We start from the raw sequence: 18628 nt of genomic DNA, 5'->3' as shown, positions 1-18628 counted from the left end.
TGTTCAACTGCACTTACTCCCAGTATTTTCAGGTTCTTAATTGAAGAGGAAGATTAGAAAAGACCAAGGGAAATAAACACTCTCCAGGTGTTTTTGAACAGGTTTTCCTGTTTAAGGGACATTATTCTATGAAGTGTCTAAAAAACTCAAAAAGCATAGGCAAAGCTTTCATTTTGATCAGTGGATTGCAAAGCCTAAACATTCCGTTTGTAGTGAGTCGGGGTATGAACTTTATTTGCAATTAATATCAGTCTAAGTGCTTCATGGGACTGCAGTACACTTATCTGGTCCATGGTAGTTTTAATATTGAAATAAAATAAAATGAAGATAAAAGCCACTTGGTTAAGTTTTTCACTTCTGTTTAGGCTTTTCTGTATGTTCTCCTTTCTATCTTTACAATGACAAGCTTGTATCCAATGGCTTTACTTTGCACTATTCATCTCAGATAGGGACAAATCTTTTGAATAATATTTCTCTAGATAATTTATACAATCAGTCACTTCTATGCAGAGTTAAAAAGAAAGATGTGTCACTTCTGATTCAGTATAATGTTGACTAAGGCCAACAGCAAATGCTTATTCTTATGAAAAATGTCTTGAAATTTTTAACACAAATGCAGAGTGAAGACCACCTCAGTTTTTCAAGTTCCAGCTAAAAGGTCCTGCACAGAGCATGCTGAATGACACTCAGTTTATAAACCTCAAAAAAGAGAGAGGCTTGGATTAATCTGCTAGGATGTATGTGATCCCCATGGTTCAGAAGATATTTAATATTTTGTACCTCATGCTTGTAAAATCAAGTTATCCTGTCTTACCTACCTTCCTAGTCCTATGCTATGAATTGTTAACCTCACATGAGATTCCTAAGTCTTTATTTAAGTACCTAATAAGCAGCTTGGTTTTCAAAGGTGCTGATCACCTTGCAATTTCTACTGAAGTCACAGGAATAAGGAATGTTGAGGAGTCACTCCAATGCTTTTTGCATTGGATCACTATTGTTAAATGCAGAAAACATTTTGTTTTATTTTGAATGAAGGTAGATTTTATTGTACCACTGGGAGCTCAGAGCTCTAATTCTACAGATTTGTTGGTTTATTTTTTTAAAAAAAATGCTGTGAAGCATAGTTTAGTTCTGTAAAGCAAATAGTAGAATGTGGATGAAGAAGAGTGAGTATAGGCCAGAAAACACAGGGAGTACAGACCAAAAAACAAGAGGGTTGTTTTCGTTACGTACAGTATGAACATAAATTATTCTTATTGTTTTAACTTGAGGATTTTGTGAACTGAATAAATGATATGATGGGGATGATTAATAGTATCAGAAATTAAGGCCAGCTCTTTACTTGAGCATAAATGTAAGTTTTCAAAAAATGGACCTATCAAAATAAATTAGATTTATAAAAAATTGTCATTCATTTTTAAAGGGAATATACATACTGGTCATTCAGAGGAAATACAGTTCTGACATTTATCCATAAGTAAGACCCACAAGGGCAGCTATAAGAAAAGCTGGCAGAAAAGCTGGCTTGTGGAAAGAAAAGTATACTCTGACAAGATAAACTAATATTAGAAGAATTGTGATATCATCGTTTCTACCAACACAATTCTAGGGAGTCAAGAAATAAGATGTTCATAACCTCTCAGGCTCTTTTCAGATATTTCCACTGCATATATGAGAGGATGGATTTTCAAAATTTTGTTGCTCTGAGTTTGACTCTTCAGGCTATGTTTTCAGAGACACATCTGAATTGCTCCTACATGTCTTCAAGAAAAACTCTGTGAGCCAAACGATGTGATCTCTATCTGACAGTTTTCTCCTTATACTACTTAACGAGACATCATAAAGCTAACCAAAATTAAAGGTGCACCCAAACTTTAACCTACCTATATTTTCCTGATAGCTTTTTTATGACCCATGACATTTCCCAGGTTTGCAACAACAAAAAAATGTTTCAGTGCATGTCTTTACCAGAGAGAATCAGCAACCCACCATGTAGAACCTTTCAGAGCATGAAGGGGGTTGTTGAATGAAGCCCTTCAGAGAACCTCTCTCACTCACCCTATAGTTAGTGGAAGAGCAGCTACAGTTCTGTATTTTTATATTCCTTCTTTCAATAATGAGCTATTATATAAGTAGTTTTATAAGTCATTTTATTTTACTTGATTTTATACTTTTTTCTCTGTGTACAGCTTGTATTGTTTTCTCCAGCTGGTATTGTAAACACCACCCTTTTGCGAATATAAGAGAAGAGGAAAACCAAGGCAGCAGTCTGCTATTTCCATTTTCAAAAATTCAGAAAAGCAGGCGCATATTGGTGCTGGTTTTTCACATGCACAGCCTATATTACTGCAAGATGTCATATTTTCCCAAAGGGTTATTTAGAATGTCAAGTCAGAATCTTGGCCCAGACACAACACGATCATAAATATGCTACAGAAAACACATCAGGATATTTGTATAGGTTTATTAATAAGTATCACATGAATATTGTTTGTCTGATAGACTTTGTGCAGAACCCCATGGCTGTGTCTACACTGGCACCCTTTTCCGTAAAAGGGATGGTAATGAGACACTTCGGAATTACTTTCACGTAGGAATAAGGGATCTTCTGGAAAAGGGCTTATTTTCCGCAAGATCCCGTCTAGTCTGGCGCTTTTCTCCGGCAAAACCCCGAGCCGGAAAAAAGCGGCAGCCATGTTAATGCAAATGCCGCGGGGGATATTTAAATCCCCCATGGAATTTGCAATTCCGAAGTGTCTCATTAGCATCCCTTTTACGGAAAAGGGTGCCAGTGTAGACACAGCCCATATGATTTTTGTAGAATTCTTTTAATCACATAGATAATTGTTGCTCCATGTTTGAAAAATGTGAGCTATCTTTGTGACTTTTAATACTACTGCTCTGTGAGTGGAATTTTCAAAACATCTAAAGTGACCTAGGAACAGAAGTCCCATCAATTTTCACTCTACTCCTAAAAGGTTTAGGTACGCAATGAAAGTTGATGGGATTTCTGTTCCTAGGTCACTTAGATGTTTTGAAAATCCCACCTTGTATCTACACTTGATCTTTTTTTTTTTCAGGTATATTGTGAAGCTGCCACTTGCTGGTGCACTTAAGACTCTGAACCATTGAATGAGAAAGGTTACATGAGGCAGGTCACCCATGTCCCTGAACTCACTGAGTTTACCCTCCTGTGTAATCAGGACAAGAGAAGCAGCTGATGTTTCACTAGTTCTCTGCAGAAGAGAGGCTGTATTTTGGTAGAAATTATGATATAGAGAAAAAGCAGATTTTTTTTTAATTTCAGTCTCCTATCTGTCACTGGTATTCAGTTTCTCAAATTAGCATGGTATTATTCTCAATTCTATCAGTTGGTGGGGTATGTCTAGACTACATGGCTCCGTCGACGGAGTCATGTAAAGTAGTTTACTCGACATAGCCAATGAAGCGGGGATTTAAACAATCCCCGCTTTATTAAAATAGAAATGGCCACTGAGCTGTGCCGACAATCCGCTGATCCGGCACAGTGCGGCAGTCTAGATGCGGTGCAGTCGACAAGGGAAGCCTTTGTTGTCCGCTCCGGTAAACCTCGTTTCACGAGGCATACAGGAGCAGTCCACAAAGGCTTCCCTTGTTGACCGTACCATGTCTACACTGCCGCACTGTGCCGGATCAGCTGATTTTGGCACAGCGTGGCAGCCATTTTTATTTTAATGAAGTGGGGATTATTTAAATCCCGCATCATTGACTATGTCGAATAAACTACTTTACATGATTCCATCAATGGAGCCATGTAGTCTAGACACACCTGTGGAGACCAACCATATTACTATTAAGCCTTGTTATCTAGTACAGCATTATGGTTAAGCACCATCAAGAAAGTGTCATTAATTCAGACTCTGGCTCAGCCAGTGCCATCATGTTCTGCATCCCTTGGGCCTAAATTTTCTCCTGTCCCAAATGCTGCTGTCACTGCATTATAGCTGCACACACAAACACCTTTTCATAACAGCTACTACCATCATCGGGACTCCCCCCCTCCTTCCCCCGCAGTGTTTCTACAAAGACATTATTCCTATATTTATATTTTTCTGGACAATTGTTACTCTTTTTGTGTGTTGTTGATTGCAGGTGTCCTACTGTTCAGCAAATCCTGTAGCAAACAATCCCATACCAAAATACCTCCCTCCCCAATTATAATTAATTTCAGTTTAAAGGCTAATTTAGGTATTGTATCTCTGGGTACAACTTTGCTTGCCTTTTACTCCTCCACCCCTGCCATTTGCAATTATCTTAATTAGTTTGCCGCTTGTCCTTTTCCATGTTACTCAAATTTATTTTTAGCCATTTGTATCAAGATATTTTAAAATATTTTCTCTCTTTCCTTAGTCTCCAGTTTAAACAGTGATATTTGCCAGAATGGCAGCTAGTTCCCTTTCAGTTCCAAATTATGGGTCCAAATGGCAATTTTGCCTCAGAAGGCCATCAAAGCAGATCCTCCGACTACAGTAACTTCACCTCAAAAATAGAGAGGAACAAAATTGACGTAATCACCTCTTGGATATAATTAAAATGCTTTTAAATGTAGTGTTTTTAAAATATTACATTTGTAGAGTCATCAGTGATCAGGAAACAGTTATTATTACTGCTCAGTCAGACTCCAGACAAGAACTACACTACAACTTGACAAAAGGCTCTTCCTTGAAGTGCTAACAATCTAAATAGACAAGATGAACACATGGTGTAAGAAAGAATGTGTTTTTATATACATGTATCATCATCTCAGGTATAGAATTTGGTACTTAAAAAAGCCATACATGATTATCAGGTACAAACTGTATATTGCCTCAGTTTAAGAACTACAAAACCAGACCAGCAATTTCTCTGTATGGATTTGAATCATTCTGAGGGACAATCAAAAACCACACACAATATTAATGTACCTGTCTGAATAAATAAATACCCTCTTTGCTAAATGGGAAAAGTGTTTTGGATATTTTATTTTAAAAATGTCAAAAATATGCCAGGAAAACACATAGTGGATGGACTGCTGCCACCTTTTGGTTATGTAGCTTAACAAGTATCAGAAAAATCATTAAAAATTATGAATGGTATGCAGGAAGTCAGCAAAATTTGCATTTTTCCACTTTGCTAAAAGGGCTAAAAATGAATAACCTTTCCCTATAGTTATTTTGCCAATTTCATCAGGGAAAAAAACCTTAGCAAAATCAAAAGATGTGTGGCATGGTGAACCAGAAAAGTGTCAGGTTCAGTGGAGCCAGCTGCAGCACCTTCATACATAGCTAACTTGACTTAACTACAATTTCTGGACTTTGTCTCAAAAATTCTTGTGCAAAATATTTCTTAAATTACCTCATTTCTCAGATTTCATTGTAAATGTAATTGGTAGCATTTGTGCAAAATATTTGTCAATGATTACTGCCCTAGGAAAAGCTAGATAGAAAGGAATTTACTGACCATTTTGTAAAGGTGGCTAGCTTAAACTCAACTGAGTTTCCACAAAACATACAGCCATGTGTGTATAATGGAGAATAGTGTGTTTAGTTTTTTATTTCCCATTGAGTAAATTGCATCATCACTACTCAATGCTTGGCAACTGCAATTTAGACATAAGCAACTGAAAAAGTAGTCCTGGGATTCTCATTTTTGGTGGCAGTTTACAAATATCAATATTGTCTGGCTATACCAAATGAAGGACAAGAGACATTTGAATTGGGGTTAATCAGGATGTGACTTTCTTATTAGATGTCTGGGACTCTCCACTAGATAACAGTGTAGTGTGCAGGTAACCCCATGTTTATTCCGTATTTTTTTTACCAGCTCCCCCTCTTTTTTCATCCAAGTTCCATGAGCAAATTTATTGCTGGGATCTTCCAATACCTGGGTAGGGGCTCCCACCAGCTCCCCTTCTTTTCCCATCCAGGTTCCTCCAGCAAATCCATTGCTGGGTCCTTAACATCCACCCCCTTCATAGAAGGGTTAGGGTGGCCTATAAGAATTTGTGCAGTCATAAACTGGGGAAAATGCAGTCATGTCCTCACCCATATCAAATCAACCATATTGAAATGAGGTAATTCTGGGCTCTTAGAAATGAGATCCAATCTATAACCTCCGGATAAAGGGAAGAGCCTAGATGATTTAAAGAAAAGTTGGGTTGATAGTTTCTGTCTGGCAACAACCTATTTAGCAATAGTTGGGGTTGTGATATCCTCATTTCTCTATTGTTTTGTCCTTATGTTCCTCACTTTTATATAGTTTATCTGTATAATTTCTGTCTGACTCTTTAATTGTTTTTGTCTGGTGAGATAATCATGTTACTATATGTTATGACTGGTTAGTTAAATTTCAATAAATGATTGGTTAAGGTATAGCCGGTGCATATATTGCGGGGCAAACAGTAAGTAAGTTGTGAACAGAGGGGAAAAGGAAAAAAGGAAATGGGATTCATGCTTGCTGGAAGATAACTCCAATAAACGTTGAACTGTTTGCCTCTCTGGACTTCAGGAATTGCTATTCTTTATTCACGTGAGAAAGACCAGGGAACTGGGAAAGGGAAGGGATAGGGAAAGGAAGGGAAAGGGAAGGGATAAGCTCTCAGCTGTTTTTCAAAGGGATTCAAGCAAAAAACATCCATACACCCTTATCATACAGATTGCATTGTCCATTTTATCAGAGGATAAAATCTCTATATATTTTACAGCGTCTCTATCTGTGGGTCCATTTGTTGAGGAACTCCTCCTAAACAGTAAGAGCTAGAGGCACCATATTTGTTATGCAGATTCCTCTTCTCCTAACTTAAAGCAAGGTCGGGGTTGGTTGTGCCAGGAGAATCAGAAGCTCAGGAAAAGGACAGTTTTCCACAACATGCAAAGGGAAGAGCTGCTGTTCTGAGAGACATGCTATGAGAGTGGCCACTGGGGGCAGTGCACCCACAGGGGAGAGGTATCACAGGAAGGGCCACTAGCCAGAGAGCATCGCCACAACCTTCTGGGGATGAGCTGCCAACAGAGCAACACCACCCTCATCACCCAGGGGTGGGGGCATGGCAAGCTCTCCACCAATCTCCCAGCCTCCAGCCCTGGACCCCCTACAAAGTTCCCTCTAAGTTGCATGGATGAGTGTATGACCAGCTATGTTCTGAGCCCTGCACAGGGGTTCACAGCTCCCTGTGCAGGCAGGGAGTTCAGGTGATTGGCGGGACAGGGCCTCCGTAAACAGCATTCCGCATGCTTGAAAGGGAAGACCATCAGCTGAGATAAGCAGGGAATGACTGGCTTGGAGGAGGAAGGGAGTAATTAAATTGCTTAGGGGAAAGTCCCATAGGCAGGAGGGGAGAGAGAGAGAGGGAGAGTGGGGTAGAGGCAGAAACTCTCAAGAGCAGTTTCTTCAATCCTCTTGGGCTGGAAAGGGGAAGGGGTGCGTGTGTGTGGTATAATGTGTGTTTTGTTTGTATTGGGGGTGTACATTAACACACTACCTCAATATTGGTGGTGCACACAAGAAAATTTAACCCACCCAAGGATAGAAAATGTTAAAGGGAACATTGGCCCCCCTGCCCTTAGTCCTGAACCTTCCATTCTCTTTCCACACTCTTGCACCCTCAACCCCATCCATGAGCTCCACACACACCCAGTCCCCTGATCTTGTTATCTTGTTTTCACTAAAGACAAACCCAGGATTACACATATATTGCTTTTATTAAATGCCACTGTTAAATGGAATGGAAAAGGGATTGAACCTAGTCACACACATACACTCATTTACAAACCTCGTCTTGCTTTTGCTTAAAGTTACCAGTCTATTTTGTTCACATTAACTCACTGGCCAGACAAATTAAATGTGAGGGGGAGTGTGGCAGTTTTGTCCAACCAGGGCCCCCCCTAGGTCCAGGCAGGCTCCACGTCCTCTCCCTGTCTCAGTGTCCCACCCAGGATTCCGTGAGTCAATGGTTTCACCGTATTGCTAAGGTTTCTCTGCTCTGCCAGGTAATGTGAGTTGGTTCGGGGCTTGGCCTGTTCGCTGCTTCTGGGGTGGGGGATAGGGACCCAGGCCCTCCCTCTCCACCGGGTCCTAGCCAAGGGCCCTAAAAAGCAAGGGCCAGTTTGCCCTTACTCGGCTGACAGGGAGTTTCCCCAAAAGTCGTCAGCCCATGGGCGCCAATACCGCCCTGCCCTGGGTTGCTTCCTGTCCCCCCCTTTGTCCTCGTCCCCCTGTGTTCTGCATGGGGGACCTATCGCCTCTGTCTGCCATCCAAGTTCTTCCACTGAGGGGCAGTGCTTAGGTGGCCTGTGGCAGTTCCCTCTGTCTCCGAGAGGGGGGCTGCTCCCTACTCTCCACAGAGTCTCCTCACCCTGTAGTCACTGCCCCCCTTGGCAGTGGTCAGGGCTCTTTGAATGTGGCCACCGTTGTCCGCAGCATCACAGTGCCCCACTCCACTGACATCCCGGCGTTTGCCTGCATCCCACCCTCCGGACCGTGCCCCACCCCCTCATGCCGGGGCTGCATGCAGGCGGTCTGGCTTCAGCTGCTGCCGCGCCTTCCTCCTACCCATGCTGTTTGGCACCCCCCACCGGGACCATGGCTGGAGGTGCACCAGCCTCAGTGCGGGCTTCAGTGAGCCCGTCACAGGGAGGAACGAGGGCTTCTCTCAGTCTGGACCAAAGCTCTGATCTTGACAAGTCGAGACCCAGAGATTCATTCAAGACATCCCATCTTTTATAGGGCTTTTCCCTATTCAGGTCTATACATTTTTCTGCATCAGTCCTTAATCAATCGCCATCCATTCTGTTTAACATCTGCTTATCTTGGAGTTAGTCTTTACTATGATATCAGTATGTTGGTGGTTCCTTCACAGTATTATTTCAAGGCTGCCTTGTTTGTAAAAGGGTGCTTGCTCTTAATACTCCAAGGCCATCCAAAATGTCCTGCAGTGTTCTGCTTTGTTTTCGGCCTCGGTTTATGGTACCTTGATGCCTCAAAGTCTTCCAGCCCCTTCTTCCATCCTTTGGACTCTGAAACTGCTGGTCCTATGAGTTGTTATGTCTCTAAACAATCACATTTCAAACTCATTCACTCTCCCTCTCCAGGAACTACACAATTATTTCACATGTGGATAAAGGGATACAATTGCCCATAGAAAAAGTATCAGTCTACTTCTAATGTAAAGCGTCTGCTAGTACAAACTTTTAATCATTCATCATATTTCCTTCATAACACAACCTAAATTCTAATTACTTCTATGAGCAATAGTGTGATTGTGCAGAATCACAAGAACCCTTCGGCTCTCTTTCTCATAAAAAAGGAAGGTTACAGAGCTCAAAAATTTACAAAACCGACATTCACATTATACTGAAACTTACATTTACATTATACTGCATTGGGCGGAGGCTTTATACAACAGATCTGTGCTCCAGTCTCCCATCCCCTGGTCCTATACAATCATGTAAATAAAACATGTACAATTTCCTTTTAATTTACAAAAAACAAACCCCAAACATTACTACAGTTAAGGACCTGAGCAATGCCGGGTAAATTTGCTAGTATCATATGAACTGGGAGGAGTTTCTTCTTTCTTTCTAGATATTTTGACAATCATATTTGTGCACACCTGCCTACAATTTTTCTTTTCTCCTTCCTGTCAACATTGTTTACACTGCATATATTTGATGAACATTTTTAGCCTCTGCCCCTCCAATTGTGTCTCTCAGCATTTACTTATGTCTGGGTCTCTGCCACATACGATTCTCAATTTAGCTAGTACCACTTCACTGCCATTATCAGATTCACTTGTTTTCGATCTCTTTCATCCTTTCCCCATCCCCACCCTGACTCCAATTTTCAGGTATGTAATAGTGTTACTTGAAGGTGAGGATGTGGATTTTTTTGGACTCCCTAATGTGACTCACCTTGAGATGCTTTTGATTCTCTGTTTCTTACTCCTGCTGGCTTCACTGTGTTCTTTAAATTTATTTTTTGTGTCCTTGACTCAGGGAACAATAGTATATGAGCTTGGATGTCAGCTCTGCAGAGAAGCCCAGCAGTGACTTCAAGACTTGAGACTTCCAAAAGAATAGCACCAAAGATAAGGTGAGAACACTTGAACCCACCCCCAGGGATACCACAAGCTCTTTTGCCCTTAAGGAGCTAGAAAAAGAAATGAGAAAAACAAGCTGCTGACCTCTCAGTCTGAGGGATTCAGACACACAGACCTCCTATACCTTCCAGGACACAAGAATCAAATCATCCCCTTAAAAAAAGGTGATTTTTATTACAAAACAAAAGATAAACTTGATAAAGCATATTTGGTTGCTAGATGTTGCAGAGCAACTAAGAAAAACAAATTAAAATACAGAGAAAAGTCTCTAGGCACAATGCTAGATGGTAAATGGGGAGAGGAGGCATAGGGTATGTCTACACTGCATGGGAATTTCAGAATACCGGAGGTATCCCCAAATAGCTAACCCACATCTACCCAAGCTGCCCATTATTTCAAAATATTTTTCAAAATAATGGGTGCACTATTTCAGTATCCCGGTAACCCTCGTTCCACAAGGGTTAAGGGATGTCTCGAAATAGCACATTATTTCAAAGTTTGGCACTGTGTGGATGCACCAAATTTCAAAATAGATTCGAAATAAGATTTGCAATTTGTGTATTGCAACTTGCATATCTTATTTCAAGTTTAGGGTGCTCTGTAGACACACCCATAGATTCACACAGAGCAGTTCAAACCAAATCACAAAATAATGAAAAAATACTTTCAATGCAACTAGATTCACTTTTCCTTTTACTTACTTACTTCCTTTTTTTTTTTTTTTTTTGTTCAGTTCACTTCCATGTTCCGAATTCCTTGGCATGGTAGTCCTGCCTGGGTTTAAATCATTCTGTATCTCTCAACTCCTGGTTTAACTGTCCCCCACAAAGAAAGCAGGCAAGGAATCTTATACAATTCAATTCAACACTGTATGCCCATTGATTCTCTGACTCCCTGTCAACACCTTTGCTAGATACCTGAGAATACCATCTTAGTCACCGGGAGCTGGTCAGCATTCCCTCTGTCCATTACAACATAAATGGAAGATGTTATTAAAGGAAAAAAGGGTGATTGTGAGGTGGGCTCTGAGGAAGGCAGGGGGAAGGAAGGGTATGTCTACACTACAGCATTATTTCAAAATATCTTCTTTTGACATAGTTAATTCAAAATAAGTTATTTCGAAATAACATGTCTACACACAAAATGCATTTTGAAATAGAGTTTTGCTATTTTGAAATAGTGCGTCCACACTGAGTAGATGCTGAATCGCATTTAAGGCCGGCCAGAACAAGGTCCAACAGGGCATCAGGTCAGGAGTTACTTTGTGTGGCTGCTGCCTGAGGCTATCTGAGGTCTGTGCTTAAAGAGACCCCCCCCCCTCCAGACAGCCAGTTCTCAGCTTTCCCTGCTTGCTTGCCTACCTTGATGAAGGACAGCAAAGCATTTTGTGTCTGCGTGCTCTGGTTGCCCTCAGTCGGGACATCACAGCACTCTGCAGTATGGAGCCAGAGCTGCCCCGGGCACTCTGGTGCTTCTCGTGGATGAGTTGCTGTGAGCCTGGCTGCAATTGTTGCAGGCTGCCAACCAGGAGGTCCATTAGGAGGCTGTCAGTATCCAAGAGGCCCTGCAGGAGAGCTTCCACCCTGAGGAACACTAAGAGCCTCCTTGGTCTGACCAACTGGGGACTTGTGCCTCGTTCCTCCCTCATGTCCTTCCACTGACCCCTCCGTAAGCCCCCTTCCTCATGTCAAATAAAATACATGTATTTTCATGAACACAAACTCTCTTTATTTAACAAAACTGGGGAGGGGGAATGAAACTCTGTTGAGACTGGGGAAAGGAGGCAGAAGAGGGGAGAAAAAAGGGTGGGAGAAGAGAGGGGGAAATCTGGGAGGAGGGAGCTGGAAGGGGGAAGCAAGGAGAAGAAAGAGGAGGGGAAGCTCAGGGCTCAGGGTTGGGGGTCTCACCGGGCCAACTTGATTTTCATGAGAACCTGCTCCTGGGTTTGCAAGTGGCCTTTGGTGGCCAGGCGGGCAGCTATCCTGCCATAGGCAACCATTTTCCTCCATCTAGTGCAGAGATCATGGATGTTGGGGGTAACCCCCACACATTTGAATATGGTCCATGATATCCACCCTGGACCAGGAAGGTGCCCACCTTCTCCGGGCCCTGGCAGGCTCCTGAGAGCTGGCAGACTGCTCCTGGGGAGCAATGGAGGGCTGGCTGCAAGCGGCTTGCTGGCTCATGTCACTGGGTCAGGGGCAGTGACTGGCAGGCTTGGAGCTGGCACAGGCACTGTGGCCAGAGTCAACCCCTTTATGGGCTCTAGGGAGGGGAGGGAGGGAGAGGAATGTTCTTGGTTGAGGCTGGAGTGGCCACCAGGGCACCCTGAGAAAACTGGAGGCCCCCTATTTTGATATAAGTGTCTACACAGCACTTATTTTGAAATAGCTATATCTAATTTGGCATTATTCCTCTTAGAATGATGTTTACCCAATTCAAAATAAGTGCTCCGCTATTTCAAATTAATTTTGAAATAGCGGTTTGGCTGTGTAGATGCTAGTAAAGTTACTTTGAAAATAACGGCTGTTATTTCGAAATAACTTTGCTGAGTAGACATACCCGAATATCTTAAAAGGTTAGGATCAATCTCCATAGATTTTTGTTAAGCTCTGGGATCTTAGCAAAATAAAACCTTTGTATTAGTATTCATTACTTTACTGACTTATTATTCAATGACTACAACAAACCCATAAAAACACTGAGGTTTTTTTTTTTTTTTTTGCATATTACAAATATTCATTGATCAAATCTATTATTTTTAGATAGGGTTGTTTTGAAAAGCTCTCGTGCTTTATGGAATGGAGTGTGGCTTCAGGCGAACATTCAGCTATGCTATTGCACTGTGACTTTGTAAATATCTTTTTGGGAAAAGTGCTGCTAAAATTAAATGGCATAACTGAAAGTTCCTTGCAGCCATCATTTCTACAATTCTTTTGAAATCCTCAGCCCTGCTCCATGTATAAATAAACAGAGAAACTGTTGCTCTTGGGCCAAAACCTGTTTATTCAAAAGGAGAAAGGATGGTTCAAAAAATGGAAGAAACAATGAAGTTCTTTTAATTTCACATGTCAGAAAACAGACCTTTCCCCCTTTTTCTTTTAAATCACAGCATTTAATTAAAGCTTTTATTGAGATATTTTGTTACATGTGCTTCCCCTTCCCCATTCCTGATGTTCAGTCAGGGATCCAAGTGAGGTAAAGAAGGTGTATGGCAGCACCAAGTGAGGGCCCAATATTAAACCCAGGCTACCTTTCCCCACTGCATCCAGCTGTGGCAGGCTTTCCAGCACCATAATCCCCTGCCCCACACATCATCCTTCAGGAACCCTTAGCAACCCATGTGACCACTGACTTCCTCAAGATTCAAGCAACCCTTCCTCTTCCTCTGCAGTTTCCCAGCTACACCACTATTTGCCATTAGGATTCCTTCTTCCCCCAGAACCCTCAGACAACTATCCCAGTGACAGCTGAGAAGTTTTGTTCAGCAATATGCCCCTGTGACGGGGCGGCCCCGCCCCGCACTCAAGCCCAGTGTGACGGGGCGGCCCCGCCCCGCACTCAAGCCCAGGGAAACCACCTGGGGCCGGGGGCGGAGAGGGCCCCACCCACACAGCCCTACTGGGCATGCTCCAAAGGGAGCCAAGGTATAAAAGGCTGCTGGCCTGCTCAGAAAAGGCAGACTACGACCCGAGCAGGAGCTAGCGGCCACTGGACAGAGAGGGAGTTGCCGGGGGAGCTGAGCGTGCTGCTGCCGGGCCTCTGCCGGGCTCGGCCCCAACGCCGGAGCCGCCGACCGACCACCCGAGTGCTGGACCGGACTCCGCCAACTCGGCAGCTGCCAGGGGGAGGACCACTACAGCCCGTCGACCGACGCCGACAGGTGGGACCGCGGCAGGCTGCGAGCAGGGGGTAGGAAGCGACCCAGGGCAGGGAGCTGTAGAAGCCCCTGAGGGCTCGGGGCGTTGCGGGGAGGAGCCCCTGCCGAGCCAGTGGTGGGAACCGCCCGCCACTACTAGGGCCCTGGGTCGGGGTCCGGTGGAGAGGGAGGGCCCGGACCCCCCTACCCCTGCTGCCTGAGACCCTGGCACGTGGGAGCAGGGTAACAAACTGCAAACGGTGGACTAGGCCGCTGGGCCTGCAAACGGTGGACTAGGCCTCCGGGCCTGCAAACTGAGGACTAGGCCGGTGGGCCGTATTTCCCCTACGAGAGGGGCAGTGTACTTTGAGGGCCAGGCCCAGACGGGCCGAGTTAGGCCCCAGATGGGGGTGGCAACCCCAAGACAGGGGCGAGCCCCCCGACAGCCCCACTATCCCATCTCCATATGTAGGAGGGTTCATTAAGTAATTTTCATTATGTCATCACAAATGGAGCAGAATAAAATTTGGTAAATATAGTGCTTTGCACCCCTGAATAAAGTGGGTGTAAGAAGAAATACCTTTCTTAGTGGAGTGTTTTGAATCTTGCCAATGTTTATTAAGTACTCTGAGCTCATTGGCTGAGAAATGTTAAACAGAGCCCAAGATTATTATTTATAAGCCATGGAGGTAATGTTATGAATTTGAACAAAGGTTAAGGTATTATCAGGGCATGAGTATGAAGTGAGCCCATGGAGCAACTGTGGTTCATTGTTCTCGTGAGATTTTGATTTAAAACAGTGGAAGAATGGCAAAATTATTGGTTCATATGTGATCTCCATATGGCACTGAAGTCTGATGAGAACTATTTAATTGGACTTGAGAAACATGTCGCTTCTGAATTTAGACTCAGTTTGTAGTCATATCTAATGGGACAAAGAGTCAGATCCAGAATCACCCAAAAAGTGAGAGAGATTAGAGTCAGGTTTCCTCTTTTGCCTTATCTGTAATTATTCTGCAGGAAGTGTTTTCTAACTTGTAATAGTATGTATTGACCATTAATGACTTTTTTCTCTCTTCTACTCATAAATATGAAAATATATCTGCTAGCAACTGTAATTTGTCTAGAATTTCTTAAATAATGGGAGCAAGTTAAACTATATATGAAATAATCCATTCTTTTCAAGAAGTTTCCCTATGACATAAACATACCTTAAACATATTTATTGGTATAAAGTTAGAAGAATGATTAGGTCAGGATATTTTGTTGCCTGTACCAATATTTCTTGATATTCTACTATATTCTTCTCTATTTAGTTGTTTACGCAGATCTTATCACCATAGAATCTGAGCATCTGTTACCTATCTGCTTTTCTATATGCCAAGTAGCTTTTTATCTGGCCAAACTCCAAGGTGTTAAATTACATCCTGTGTGTTGTAAATTTCCCCATCATTTGATACGGTATTCTTCAATCCTTGTCTTACAGAACTGTCTAGTGTTGCTGTTTGCTGCTGAACAGCTGCTATATTCCACCTCAGAAGCTAATGTTTTAACTGGTGTTTATATCCTGGTGTTACAGCATTTGCTTTTAAATCACTTTGGGGCCCATTAGAATACATATAGTGGAAGTGAAAAAAGTTTTTTTTTCATTCTGAACTTTATATAAAAACTAAATCCTCAAAAAGTTTAATTGAAAAAGAATACCTTGTGATGGGGCTAGAAATAAAAACATGTATTTGTTTGAAATTGATACATCCGAAATTATACTTTTCTATATAGTTCTTCTGTTCATGCTCTGGAAATATATAATTGTTGGTTTGCTCAAGCTATTTATGTTATGGGTACATGCAGTAAGAATAGCTCCAGGATTGCTAGGAGAAAATAAATTTCCTTGATGAGACAGTAACATGTGCTTCCCCCACCACTGATTTGTCATTGAATGTGGAAGTGTAGGAAAATAGCCTTGGCCTGCCTATCATACCCCATTTGATGTGTATAATATTACAAATTGTACTAGCTGCTCCTTCACCTCTTTGTGCTAAGTATTCTTTACCCTTCTTTACTCTGAGAGTGCTATCTAGTGCTGTTTTTTTTACTGCGTCTTACTTTTTTTCTCCTTAATGATTAATTTTGCACAAACATCAGATTCTACAGATGTCACCATTATGAAACATACAAAATTTGGGAGCTTTACAGATGTCTTGAATTTGGTTGGATTACAATATATGAGACCTACACGTAGATTCTGGGGCAAATCATTGCAATTTATAAAGGGTCTAATCCTGCAGTCATTAAAATAATGGCAAAATTCTCATTGGCATTAACAAAATCATCTTCAATAATCATAAAAGAATATGAACCAATTTTAATAATACAAAGGGTTAAAGAGTATGTTAATTAAGGTGACAAGACCCACATGTAAATAAAGCAATATAATTTATTGTACGAGGCTGAATCTATCTTTTTTGCCTAGTCTAATCTACTAAAACAAGTAGTCCCCTACATTTTGTATTTCCCTTTACTACTAATATAAATCAGCATATGTTTAATGGGGAGGGGTCAAGAATCTTATTATGAAAATAGATCTAAATCAATAGCATATCAGCAGCAGTTAATGATGTGAGACTACTTTTCAAATACAGTTACTGACAGCATGATATCCCTCCATGCACAAATTATAGAGAACACATCTTTTAAAGCATGATATTCAAAGAACAAATACAGATGCCTATTGCTTAAGACTAAATTTAATCATCTCCTCCTTGTGACCATTTGGCAGCTTCAGGAAAGTTTTCTCCAGAACCAATTCTCTGAAGCCTAGCTAATAAAGTGCTAATTAAAGGAAGTACATGGAAGACATGAACACTAGAAACCTGGAGTAATTGGCTACAAAAAAGACAGGGCTGAAATACGTCACTTTCTCTGCTGCTCCTGATTAGGCTCTAATTCAAATACCAATATCTCACTGCACGTCAAGGTGCTCTGGGAAAGGGTCTTAGATTTTCTCCACAGAGTGCAGAGCTGTGCTCTAAACACACAAAAAATAGCTGTAAAAAAATCTATATTTAATCGTGTGCCACCACTTGCGATAACAAATGTGGCAGCTTAGACAGTACACAGAAAGCTTTTCTTTTCATTTCACCTTGGGGAAGCAGAGATCAGAAAGAAATGAGGGAAAACCACCATCTTTTTTGTGTTTGTGTATGAAAAAGCTGCACTGTGAAATAGAAACCATCTCCTGAGCCTGTCACAGTTATGCAGTAATTAATTTGAAGAGTTTCTCATCTTCTCTGCAGGCCTGCTGGAGATGAACACCTACTGGAACTTCCCTGGAAAAATGGACAATATAAAAAAAAGAAAGCCACTTCTTCTACTGTATGTTGAACAGTGTGTTTATTGCTGATTTCCTCTTGAATCTGGCACACTGTAGACGGACTGTATGAACTGATGTAAAATCTAATTTTTATTGTTGCAGTTGTAAAACTCAAAGTACTTTGCTGATGGACAGATTTACTGCCTGCTGTATTTAGGTATCCCTTAATTATTTTTATTTTATACTAAGACAAGATTTTTAAGAATGGGCCTCTATTACATATATGAAATAGGAAATTGCCCAAATAACTGGGCAATACCACATCATAATTCACTATGCCTACCAATGAAAAGTACTAACACTATTAAAACCTCTGGAATGATAATAATACCGTCTTGCTTTTTACACTGAACCTTTCAAACTGCACATTTTCAAAGGATGCAGCCACCTGGTTAAGCAGATAAATTCAACATGATATGGTCCCCTATTCATCAAAACATTTAGTCACATAATTAATCCCATGCCTGTTCAACAGAACTCTTAGGAATGTGTTATGGTCCTACCAAAGAACCATAAATAAAATATTTAGTTTTGTTTAGCCATCGTGTAGAAATCTCTCCCTTAAAGCTTTTGCTTTTCATTGTATTAAATTTTAAAGAATTTTGAAACAAAGCAACATTGACAAAACCCTTAAAATCAGAAGTAAGTCTAAAAATGGAAAAACAGAAGATGTTATAGAGCAACGTGACTCACACTCAGTTGTGACAAATAGACCTGATCCATTTCACATGCACTAGCAAATACTTAGTTTAAATCAAATGGCATCATTTTTCTCTCAGAGACAGCCTTAAATTCATCTTATATATCAAGATTGAAGGAATTATGAAATCCATCTATATAATATGATAAATCCCAAGTCCCAATATTATAGAAGAGAGAAGGGTTTTCTCTATGATGCCAACAAAGCAAATTGACATGAATTATTTTAAATATTTTCTAAGGAGAAGGGATTAGGGAAGCAATAAAGTATCATGAATTTGTGTGAGAAATTTAAAGGTGTTGTGGAGAAAAACTGCAAGGGGGGGGGGCGTATTTAAAGTTTGGTTTCAGCTTCAGTACAATTGGCCCTGATTTTCTCTGTTGATCTTTTTACTTTTGGTTATAAACCTTTGTCTGAATGAAGACAAGCGTGGTCTGAAGCTGTTTACAAAGCACAAATAAGGAATAAGATAAGCAGCAGTGTGATTAATAAGTGATGGAGCTTTGGTCAGTTTTGTGACTACAAACACAGAAAGCTCTACCTGACCTTTTTATATCTGATGATATTTTGTATGGTCGGGTT

Source organism: Pelodiscus sinensis, chromosome 2, assembly GCF_052426305.1.
Source record: "Pelodiscus sinensis isolate ZL-2025 chromosome 2, ASM5242630v1, whole genome shotgun sequence".
NCBI classification, from domain to species: Eukaryota; Metazoa; Chordata; order Testudines; family Trionychidae; genus Pelodiscus; species Pelodiscus sinensis.
This window is presented reverse-complemented; position numbering follows the sequence as displayed.